Raw genomic sequence first — 12,500 nt, forward strand, 5'->3', positions numbered from 1 at the left:
TCGTTCCATCCTATAAGCAAAGAAAGAGAGAGAAATAGAAAGAAAGAAAGAAAGAAAGAAAGAGCGATAATAATGAAAAAGGAAAGAAAGAATTAAAGGAGGTAGTAGAAAAACGAAGAATGAGAAAGAAAATATAAAATGAAAAGAAAAAAAATATATATAGCATCAAATAAAGAAAGGCAGAAAACAGAAAGAAAGATAGATTGCAAGAAAGAGAGAAAGAAAGAAAGAAAGAATATATCTTTCTTGAGCGTGTTTAGTGCCAATCTAAGCGCAGAACTTGACGAAGAAAGAAAAACAATAAGACAGAGAGAAGTAATGAAATGAAGGGGCCAAGATAGAAAGAAAGAAGAAAGGCAATGAAAGAAGTAAGAAAACAAAAACGACACATAGAAACGCAGAGACAGACACAGACAGACAGGCAGATAGAGATTTGCGCGTGTCTTATTCAACACTTTCACCGACAGTCAATTTAGAATACAAAATTCCCTTGTGATATAAACACAGAAAAGATAGTGGCTAAGAATAGCTGGGGATTCCCCCTGCGATGTATAGAAAATATGGCCTATCCTACCACCGAACATTAACTCACTCAGTACGGCCAGTCCTCTCTTCTCCTCTACACAGACCCCTCGGATGTCCAGTGGGTGTCTGAATGACCCAACCTTTAGCTTCCGTCGTCAGAACTGTGGTATTCTTTGTCAACATTCACCTCTTCAGTATGAGAGCCTTCCGCTTGCAATATTTTGATGATGGTAATTGGGGTGAAACGCTGTTAACGTATTCTCTTTCGCCGTTCGTATGGAGAGAGATAAGAGCAGTAGGTTCATGGTTTCAGTTTCACTTGGTTCATGGATAACAGACCAATGAATGGCCACCTTTCAGTGACATGGGTCCTCTACCACGCCTGTGCATAAATGCGAGCTTGGCGGTGAAAGGGTTAAATAGGGCATAATCTATTATACGCGTCGCCTTTCTCATCCAGTGTTCACCAGTGACCAGGTTTCAAGGCAATGGAAAATGCAAGGAACTGAACACAAACAGGAAAATGCTTAACAAGACAAATTTCTTCAAGAAACAGCGACTTCTCTAAATTTCTAAATTTCAAATGATTTACAAAGTAAATGATGATAAGGTAGAAAAAAAGAAAGAAAAAGAAAACACTGACACTTTAATAAATTTCAAACAAGTTCAGTTTAGGTGGACGACAATAGTTTTCAGTTTAAATAAAGAAGTCTGTCTTTTTCTGTTCGCGACCTACTGCAGCTTATAATTCTTTTCGGGTTTTCCTGAAAGAGGATAATTAAGGGAAAATACGATTTGTCTGTGATCTTCAACGTGACTGAGAAAGCAACGCATTATATATCACACAGGGCGTACTTTGGGTGCCTAGTTATACTTGGTATAGCATCTAGTTTATGCAGCATGTTGCGGTTTTTGTTGTTGTTAGTGTGTGTGTGTGTGTGTGTGTGTGTGTGTGTGTGTGTGTGTGTGTGTGTGTGTGTGTGTGTGTGTGTGTGTGTGTGTGTGTGTGTGTGTGTGATAGAGAAGGAGTGAAAGAGATAACGATAGCGATAACTAAAACATGTTGCGGTTTTTGTTGTTGTTAGTGTGTGTGTGTGTGTGTGTGTGTGTGTGTGTGTGTGTGTGTGTGTGTGTGTGTGTGTGTGTGTGTGTGTGTGTGTGTGTGTGTGTGTGATAGAGAAGGAGTGAGAGAGATAACGATAGCGATAACTATAACCATACTGATAACAGTTTACTCAACAAGGCTATAGTCATGTCTGAAGGAGATGTTATACATACTTCATATGGGTACACTGCGCACACGAAATTGATATATGCATACACAAACAAAACTGTGTTCTCGTTAACCTTCAATGAAAAGAAAAAAAATAAGCGTATTTTAAATGACTTCTAAATATGCATGTCAATATTAAAAATAACGTATGAATTTAATGAAGATGGGAGTAACACAAACCGGGAAAGAGAGAGAGACAGACAGACAGACAGACAGACACAGACATGTGAGTTGGCGAACGGTAGTGAGATTGTGGGGGGAAGAATTTTTTTCGCAAACCTTGGTTCTAATCGATTCATCACCATCATCATCATCATCATCGTCTTCGTCGTCGTCATCGGCAGCTGCTGCAGCAGTAGTAGTAGTAGTTGTTATCAAACTGTGTTATGCAATCAAACCTATTTAAAATGTGTGATCCCATAGCTTTGGACAGAAGATGTAACAAACAGACCAATTTGGGCAACGTCCCTCGTTCTGATCGAAACGATATACATTAAAATAACATGCTCTCTTTCTCCCTCTCTGTTGAAATAAGAAACGGGTTTGCCTTTGTTCGTAAATTCGTTTATTTATCATATATTTGTGTGTGTGTGTGTGTGTGTGTGTGTGTGTGTGTGTGTGTAGTGGAGTGGTGGCCTAGAGGTGACGCGTCCGCCAAGGAAGCAAGAGAATCTGAGCGCGCTGATTTGAATCAAGGATCAGCCGCCGATATTTTCTCCCCCTCCACTAGACCTTGAGTGGTGGTGTGGACAGTGGTCATTCGGATGCGGCGATAAAGAACCCACGGCAACAAAAGGGTAGTTCCTGGCAAAATTCTGTAGAAAAATCCACTTCGATAGGAAATAAAAATAAAACTGCACGCAGGAAAAAATACCAAAAAAAATGGGTGGCGCTGTAGTGTAGCGACGCGCTCTCCCTAGGGAGAGCAGCCCGAATTTCACACAGAGAAATCTGTTGTGATAAAAAGAAATACAAATACAAATTATCTATCTACATATCTATCTACCTATCTTTCTGTCAGTTCTTCATATGTTGTTCAGTCATTCATTTGATGTATTGTTTATTCATCTATTGTTTATTAATCATTTATTCATTTGTTTAACTACTCATTGCTGATTCATGTATCCATATATGTATTTTATCGATTTATCTATCTATTCGTATATTCATTCATTTTTTCATTTATTTCATATCTATGTATCTGTTCATTTACTTATATACTTGTTCATCTAAAATAAATAGTCTTATATATATATATATATATATATATATATATAATCTGTTGTGGGCACAGTGTAATGCTATTTTACCTCATGTAGACAGATAGATAGACAGATAGATAGACAGATGGATAGATAGATATCTTGTTTAAATGATTGCGTTGTGAGAAATTATAACACCCATAATATATACCTCACACACACACACACACACACACACACACACACACACACACACACACACACACACACACACACACATACATACAGAGAGAGACACACAAACATATATAACACACACACACACACACATACAGAGAGAGACACACAAACATATAAACACACACACACACACACACACACACACACACACACACACACACACACTGACCCCTCAAGCACCACCATCTTGACATGTAGTTAGTATCATCATCACAACACATTGTACACACACACACACACACACACACACACACACACACACACACACACACACACACACACACACACACACACACACACACTGACCCCTCAAGCACCACCATCTTGACATGAAGTTAGTGTCATCATCACAACACATTGTATACACACACACACACACACACACACACACACACACACACACACACACACACACTGACCCCTCAAGCACCACCATCTTGACATGTAGTTAGTATCATCATCACAACACTTTGTACACACACACACACACACACACACACACACACACACACACACACACACACAAAATGCACTTACCGATTATTCACATCACTGACACGTTTTGTTATGATTTTACAAACCACGTCGCTGTTGTGATTTCTCAGCTGCCACAAACAACGCCAAACTTCGATTATCAATTAAGTGACATCAAAAAGTTCTCGTCTTTTTCTCATTGATAGAAACCCCCTCCTCACAAATCGTCAGCTTTCACAACTTTCTTCTTCCTTCCTTTCTTAGAGGGAAGGGAAAATGTTTCACGGTTTGGTTTTCAAGTCCTCGATTACACACACACACACAAACACACTGAACACACACAGACACAGACCACTACCAACTGCGTCAGCCCTCACAGAACGCACACACTGAGTGGCTGGGAGAGAAGAACCTGTGGGAAGGAAGGAAGGAAGGGAGGGAGGAAGGAAGGATGCCAGACTCAGCATCATGCACCGAACGACAGAGGTGGTGGGCAGTAGCGGCCGCTGCTGGTGGCATCAAGGGGGGGGGAGCATCGCCGCATGCCTTCCTGCCACCAACCACAGCACGGGCGGACTTGCGCGCGGCGGAGGAAAAAACATGGACGCTGTGACGTGTGTCCGCTGCCTCGCCCGAATTCTCTCAACGAACGCTGAAGCAACTGATAGGCGGAGGAGGTGAAAGGGTGGGTCGTTTTTTTTGTTTTTGTTTGTGTACCCCCGAAAGCGGAGTATGGCTGCCTACATGGCGGGGTAAAAAAACGGTCATACACTGTTAAAGCCCACTCGTGCGCATACGAGTGAACGCGGGAGTTGTAGCCCACCGGCGAACGAAGAAGTTTATTTGTTTGGCTTTGTTTTTCTCTCGTTGGTTCTTTCTTTCTTTCTTTCTTTCTTTCGTTCTTTGTTTATTCTTCGCTTGTTTAGTTCACTGCTCGGGTTATCGATTTCTTGTTGATAATGTTTTGTTCGTTTGTCCTCTTCTTCTTCTTCTTCTTTTCTTCTTCTTCTTCTTCTTCTTCTTCTTCTTCTTCTTCTTCTTCTTCTTCTTCTTCTCCTCCTCCTCCTCCTCCTCTTCCTCTTCCTCCTTCTTCTTCTCCTCCTCCTCCTCCTCCTCCTCTTCCTTCTCCTTCTTCTTCTTCTTCTTCTTCTTCTTCTTCTTCACACTGAACTCTGTGAAGACTCAATCACCAGGATGCCGCAATAAAGAACTCCGGGTCTGTCGCTTGTATGTCGGTTGTTTGCCTGCTTCATCCATTCAGTCCCTTCAGCGCATACAAAACACTGCTGCCCGACTCGTCCTCAGAAAGAAAAGATCTGAGCACATCACTCCTCTTTTGCAACATCTCCACTGCCTCCCTGTCTCACACACAACAAAGTATAAGATCAGCACTCTATGTTATAAATGTATTCACAAATCCGCCCATTCCTATCTCTGTGGCTGCCTTCACCTCTACACTCCATCTCGCTCTCTACGATCGGCTTCAGATCCACTCTTTATGGATACCCAGATTCAAACACTCGACTGTTGGCCGCCGTTCTTTCTCTGTCTCTGGACCTTGCATTTGGAATGAACTTCCTCTTTCGCTTCGCCAGGTCTCCGCACTCAGTTCTTTCAAGTCTGGGCCTTAAAACCCACCTCTTCACAAGATAGCCTCCTTCCCTGCCTCTTCCTTGTCTTCAGTTTCTTCAGTTTTAGAGTTATGCGTGTGGATGACTGGTGTGAAAGCGCTTAGATTTGTCTCTGCACGAGATTCAGCGCTATATGAATACTTTTTTTTTCAATTAAAAGCCTGGCTCTCTGAACGTTGTCCCGTCCATTCTGTAACGTTGTCAGTCAGTCTTTTTTTCTGTCTTCCTCCCTTAGCAGTTCCTTGGTGAGTCTGATTTGGCCATTTGACCTTGTTATTTGGCCATATCAATGAGGTTTTTTGGTTTTGGGGGTTTGTTTTTTTCTGATATCAGCAGTTCTTCATAATTCTGGTCCAGTTTGCTGCTTAAAGCTTTGGCGCATTTCCTCCTTGTTGACATGACCAGTGAGTCTGGTGTTAAGCATCTTCCTCATTACCCATGGCTTATCTTTCTGTTAGTTGATAGGTCAACGAATTCGTCGATTGGCCGATTGTCAGTTGGCCGATTGATTGAACATTCGTTCGTTTAATGAATGAGTGACTGATTGACTAATTTGCCCTATTTAGTTCTCTTCTCCTTCGCTTTCACACCCTGCGATGGTACTCCAATAGACTGTCGTATCAGTTATCTCTGGTCAACTCATTATCTTTATTCAGGTTGTATAAGTAAAGAGAGGCATTCAGGTCAACTCATTATCTTTATTCAGGTTGTATAAGTAAAGACAGATATTCTAGTCAACTCATAATCTTTATTCAGGTTGTATAAGTAAAGAGAGGCACTCTAGTGAACTCATGACCTTTATTCAGGTTGTATAAGTAAAGACAGACATTCTGGTCAACTCATTATCTTTATTCAGGTTGTATAAGTAAAGAGAGGCATTCTGGTCAACTCATGACCTTTATTCAGGTTGTATAAGTAAAGACAGACATTCTGGTTAACTCATTATCTTTTTTCAGGTTGTATAAGTAAATAAAGGCATTCAGGTCAACTCATTATCTTTATTCAGGTTGTATAAGTAAAGACAGATATTCTGGTCAACTCATTATCTTCATTCAGGTTGTATAAGTAAAGAGAGGCATTCTGGTCAACTCATGACCTTTATTCAGGTTGTATAAGTAAAGACAGACATTCTGGTTAACTCATTATCTTTATTCAGGTTGTATAAGTAAAGAGAGGCATTCTGGTTAACTCATTATCTTTATGCAGGTTGTATAAGTAAAGAAAGGCATTCTGGTTAACTCATTATCTTTATGCAGGTTGTATAAGTAAAGAAAGGCATTCAGGTCAACTCATTATCTTTTTTCAGGTTGTATAAGTAAAGAGAGGCATTCAGGTCAACTCATTATATTTTTTCAGGTTGTATAAGTAAAGAAAGGCATTCAGGTCAACTCATTATCTTATTCAGGTTGTATAAGTAAAGACAGATATTCTGGTCAACTCATTATCTTCATTCATGTTGTATAAGTAAAGAGAGGCATTCTGGTCAACTCATGACCTTTATTCAGGTTGTATAAGTAAAGACAGACATTCTGGTTAACTCATTATCTTTATTCAGGTTGTATAAGTAAAGAGAGGCATTCTGGTTAACTCATTATCTTTATTCAGGTTGTATAAGTAAAGAGAGGCACTCTAGTCAACTCGTTATCTTATTCAGGTTGTATAAGTAAAGACAGATATTCTGGTCAACTCATTATCTTCATTCAGGTTGTATAAGTAAAGAGAGGCACTCTAGTCAACTCATTATCTTTATTCAGGTTGTATAAGTAAAGAGAGGCATTCAGGTCAACTCATGACCTTTATTCAGGTTGTATAAGTAAAGAGAGGCATTCTGGTCAACTCATGACCTTTATTCAGGTTGTATAAGTAAAGAAAGGCATTCAGGTCAACTCATTATCTTTATTCAGGTTGTATAAGTAAAGAGAGGCACTCTAGTCAACTCATTAACTTTATTCAGGTTGTATAAGTAAAGAGAGGCATTCTGGTCAACTCATTATCTTTATTCAGGTTGTATAAGTAAAGAGAGGCACTCTAGTCAACTCGTTATCTTTATTCAGGTTGTATAAGTAAAGAGAGGCACTCTAGTCAACTCATTATCTTTATTCAGGTTGTATAAGTAAAGAGAGGCACTCTAGTCAACTCATTAACTTTATTCAGGTTGTATAAGTAAAGAGAGGCATTCAGGTCAACTCATTACCTTCATTCAGACTGCAAAGAGAAAAGAGAGGCATTTCGTGCTGGGGAACAGTCGGTTTAATAGTTGTCGTTTCTGAAAATACTTGAAATGACGGGTTATACTTTCCTTGGTCTTGTTGTACATCTCACATTTCGTTGTACACTTAATCGTCTTCTTGTTCTTCTCCTTGTTGTTTTGTTATTAACCTTCTGATTGTTGTTGACCTTCTGATTGTTGTTGACCTTCTGGTTGTTGTTGACCTTCTGGTTATTGTTGTTGTTGTTGTTGTTGACCTTCTGGTTGTTGTTGTTGTTGTTGTTGTCGACCTTCTGGTTGTTGTTGTTGTTGTTGTTGACCTTCTGGTTGCTGGTTCTGTTGACCTTCTGGTTGTTGTTGTTGTTGTCGTTGACCTTCTGGTTGTTGCTGTTGACCTTCTGGTTGTTGTTGTTTTTGTTGTTGTTGTTGTTGACCTTCTGGTTGTTGTTGTTGTTGACCTGGTTGTTGTTGTTGTTGTTGTTGTTGACCTTCTGGTTGTTGTTGTTGTTGACCTTCTGGTTTTTGTTGTTGTTGTTGTTGTTGTTCTTGTTCTTCTGACGAGGACAGAGGTGTGTCACTAATTACATTATATTGCCTATTTGAAGTGTCTGTCAAAATTAATTGACCTCCCTCGTCCTTTTTCGTTTTTAGTCTACTTTTTTTTTTCGAAATATCATAGCAGTATTCATTTTCTGTTTGTGTTTTGCTGTCCGCAGTGTTCATTAGATCACAATCATGAATCAAGTCATGATGTTGATTTTATCACAGTGCTTTAAAAAAAAAATCATCTTTTTTTTCAGAGAACAAAAGCCAACGTTGTGTTGGGCAAGAGAGAAAGAGAGAGAAAGAGACAGACAGAAACGGACACAGAGAGAGATAGACACAGACAGACAGACAGACAGAGACAGAGAGACAGAGACAAAGCAGATAGACAGAGAGACAGAGACAGACGGGGAGACAGTGTGGAAATAAAGTAGCATGTACTTTAATAAATCCATTTATGGGCTACCTTTTCATTTGATTTTTAACACTATTATTTTCTGATTGTTTTTTTTTGTTTGTTTGTTTTCTTGGGGGGTGGGGGCGGAGGGGGGGGGGAGGGGTTAATGTTATCCCCAAAATCGATCACAAATTCCTCGAGAAGTAATTTGTCTTGTCTACAGAATCCAAATATTGGCACAGCGTGCTAAACATTAACAAAAACTGTCACAACATTTTTTCTCAACAAACTAATAACGGATATTGAAATTGGGTTTGGAGTCTCTCTCTCTGTCTCTGTCTCTGCCTCTCTCTCTCTCTCTCTGTCTCTGTCTCTGTCTCTCTCTCTCTCTCTCTCTCTCTCTCTCTCTCTCTCTCTCTCTCGTTAACGACTACTTCCATTTTTCTGCTCGAGTGTCTCTCGTATCAAAGTTTAAGAGAAAAATTCTAATTACGTGGAAACATTTTAAAACTCATAATAACCACTGTTACGTTCTCTTAGAAAGGTGGGGGTGGGGTGGGGAGATAAACCAACGTTATGATTCTGTCACAATGCTTGGATTTTATCTAGTGAAAGAACTGTCGATGGCTGAAACAAGATTATCAATAATTATCCTTCCTTTCAAAAACAACAACTACTTGTAGTTTGTTATTGTATCTGAATTTCGGACGCGCGCGCGCACACACACACACACACACACACACACACACACACACACACACACACACACGCGTGCGCGCGCGCACTATCATATCAACTGTCCACGTCATACAACAAATGGAAAAAAGAGAAAACGAGAGGGAGGGACAAAGTTAGAGAGACAGAGACATGGAGAGACACGGAGAGACAGAGACAGGGACAAAGTTAGAGAGACAGAGACATGGAGAGACAGAAACAGGGAGAGACAGAGACATGGAGACAGAGACAGGGACAATGTTAGAGAGACAGAGACATGGAGAGACAGAGACAGGGACAAAGAGAGACAAAGACATGGAGAGACAGAGACATGGAGAGACAGGGACAGGGACAAAGAGAGACAGGGACAAAGAGAGACAGGGACAAAGAGAGACAGAGACAGGGACAAAGTTAGAGAGACAGAGACATGGAGAGACACGGAGAGACAGAGACAGGGACAAAGTTAGAGAGACAGAGACATGGAGAGACAGAAACATGGAGAGACAGAGACAGGGACAAAGTTAGAGAGACAGAGACATGGAGAGACAGAGACAGGGACAAAGTTAGAGAGACAGAGACATGGAGAGACAGAGACAGGGACAAAGAGAGACAAAGACATGGAGAGACAGAGACATGGAGAGACAGAGACAGGGACAAAGTTAGAGAGACAGAGACATGGAGAGACAGAGACAGGGACAAAGTTAGAGAGACAGTGGTAGACATTGCGTAGGTGCGTTAGAGGCAGTATGCCTCTTAACACACAGAGATAGTAGACATAGCGTTAGAGGCAGTATGCCTCTTAACACACAGAGACAGTAGACATAGCGTTAGAGGCAGTATGCCTCTTACCACACAGAGACAGTAGTAGACATAGCGTTAGAGGCAGTATGCCTCTTAACACACAGAGACAGTAGACATAGCGTTAGGGGCAGTGTTCCTCTTAACACACAGAGACAGTAGACATAGCGTTAGAGGCAGTGTTCCTCTTAACACACAGAAACAGTAGTAGACATAGCGTTAGAGGCAGTATGCCTCTTAACACACAGACACAGCAGTAGACATAGCGTTAGAGGCAGTGTTCCTCTTAACACACAGAGACAGTAGACATAGCGTCAGAGGCAGTGTTCCTCTTAACACACAGAGACAGTAGACATAGCGTTAGAGGCAGTGTTCCTCTTAACACACAGAAACAGTAGTAGACATAGCGTTAGAGGCAGTATGCCTCTTAACACATAGACACAGAAGTAGACATAGCGTTAGAGGCAGTAAGCCTCTTAACACACAAAGACAGTAGACATAGCGTTAGAGGCAGTGTTCCTCTTAACACACAAAGACAGTAGACATATCGTTAGAGGCAGTATGCCTCTTAACACACAGAGACAGTAGACATAGCGTTAGAGGCAGTATGCCTCTTAACACACAGAGACAGTAGACATAGCGTTAGAGGCAGTATGCCTCTTAACACACAGAGACAGTAGACATAGCGTTAGAGGCAGTATGCCTCTTAACACACAGAGACAGTAGACATAGCGTTAGAGGCAGTATGCCTCTTAACACACAGAGACAGTAGACACAGCGTTAGAGGCAGTATGCCTCTTAACACACAGAGACAGTAGACACAGCGTTAGAGGCAGTATGCCTCTTAACACATACAGACAGTAGGAAAGCAGTAGAAAAAGTCGAAGCGACAGGAAATGAATAGAAACAAACGAATGAAAGAAGCTTTAAAAAAAAAAACATGTACAAGCAAAAGTAATGGAGCGTAAACCAAGCGCTGAGAGAAAAAAAACAACAAAAAAACCAAACCAAGTTCCCGGAAGCGGACTCTTGAAGACTGGCGAGAAAGACATGGGGAGAAGGTTGTGGACCGCCATCATGGACACCGGAAAGGAAGGGTATAAAAGCATCAAAGAGCCCGTAACTCGTGCGGGTCCTTCACAGACGGAGGGATGCATGGACGCATCAGAGGAACCAAAAGAAGGTTCTGGGATGATTTGATGGAGCAGATTTTTTTTTTTTTTTTTTTTTAATTTAAAAGGCATGCGGAATTCATGAGAAATGAATTAGGGAAGAAAAACGATGGACAAAGAAACAGTTGGAGAAGGAATGTGGGAGTGAGTGGGGGAGGCGGGGTGGGGGGGTGGGGGTGGGGGGCAGGGGGGGGGGGGGTGGGGTAGAGGGATGATGGCAGCGGGCGGCAAAAGAAAAGGGGAATAAAAACGCATGACACGGGACTGGTCGTGTGATGAATAAGTAACCAAATAAACAAACGAATAATTCAAATAGATAAAGGAATGAATGATTAGATGAATATATAGATGAATTATTGAGCAGATGGATAGGTAGGTACCAGGTAGATAGATTAACTAAATTGATTAATTAATATATGAATGCATGTACCCATGAAAACTTTTTTTCTTTTCTTTTTATTTTATGGAAATTCATTTCATTCAAGAACAAACAAACAAAAAACCCAACAAAAAAACTAGTTTGCATGAATTTCCTTTTTGCCTGGATGTTAACAGCTGTATGCATTGAGAAACTGTTTTCAAATATTAACTGCATCAAAATGCTATCTTCTTTCACTTAGATCTCCCCCACCCCCACACCCCACCCCCACCCCCTTACCCACCTCTTCCCACCTCCACCCCCCTCCCTTACTCCCTGCACACCCTTCCCCCCCACTATATCACGTCTTCTGCACTGAGTTCAAATGCCAGACCACTACATCTCTCTTTCGTCTTCTGCACTGAGTTCAAATGCCAGACCACACATCTCGTCTTCTGCACTGAGTTCAAATGTTAGACCACCACATCTCGTCTTCTGCACTGAGTTCAAATGTTAGACCACTACATCTCGTCTTCTGCACTGAGTTCAAATGTTAGACCACTACATCTCGTCTTCTGCACTGAGTTCAAATGCCAGACCTCTACATCACGTCTTCTGCACTGAGTTCAAATGTCAGACCTCTACATCACGTCTTCTGCACTGAGTTCAAATGCCAGACCTCTACATCACGTCTTCTGCACTGAGTTCAAATGCCAGACCACCACATCTCGTCTTCTGCACTGAGTTCAAATGCCAGACCACCACATCTCGTCTTCTGCACTGAGTTCAAATGTTAGACCACCACATCTCGTCTTCTGCACTGAGTTCAAATGCCAGACCACTACATCTCGTCTTCTGCACTGAGTTCAAATGCCAGACCAATACATCTCTCTTTCGTCTTCTGCACTGAGTTCAAATGCCAGACCACCACATCACGTCTTCTGCACTGAGTTCAAATGCCAGA

At 41.3% G+C, this 12,500-nt stretch overlaps 1 protein-coding gene across 1 annotated transcript in view; it reads right to left on the reverse strand.

Annotated features, from left to right (window-relative positions):
- Window positions 1–3,999, reverse strand: part of LOC143281509 (uncharacterized) — a 287,528-nt gene extending 283,529 nt beyond the window's left edge. The window contains exon 1 of the mRNA XM_076586721.1: window positions 3,778–3,999. The gene's annotated coding sequence lies outside the window, so the exon portion shown is untranslated. The remainder of the gene's footprint in view (window positions 1–3,777) is intronic.
- Window positions 4,000–12,500: the final 8,501 nt, after the last annotated feature.

Source organism: Babylonia areolata, chromosome 4 (assembly GCF_041734735.1).
Source record: "Babylonia areolata isolate BAREFJ2019XMU chromosome 4, ASM4173473v1, whole genome shotgun sequence".
NCBI classification, from domain to species: Eukaryota; Metazoa; Mollusca; class Gastropoda; order Neogastropoda; family Buccinidae; genus Babylonia; species Babylonia areolata.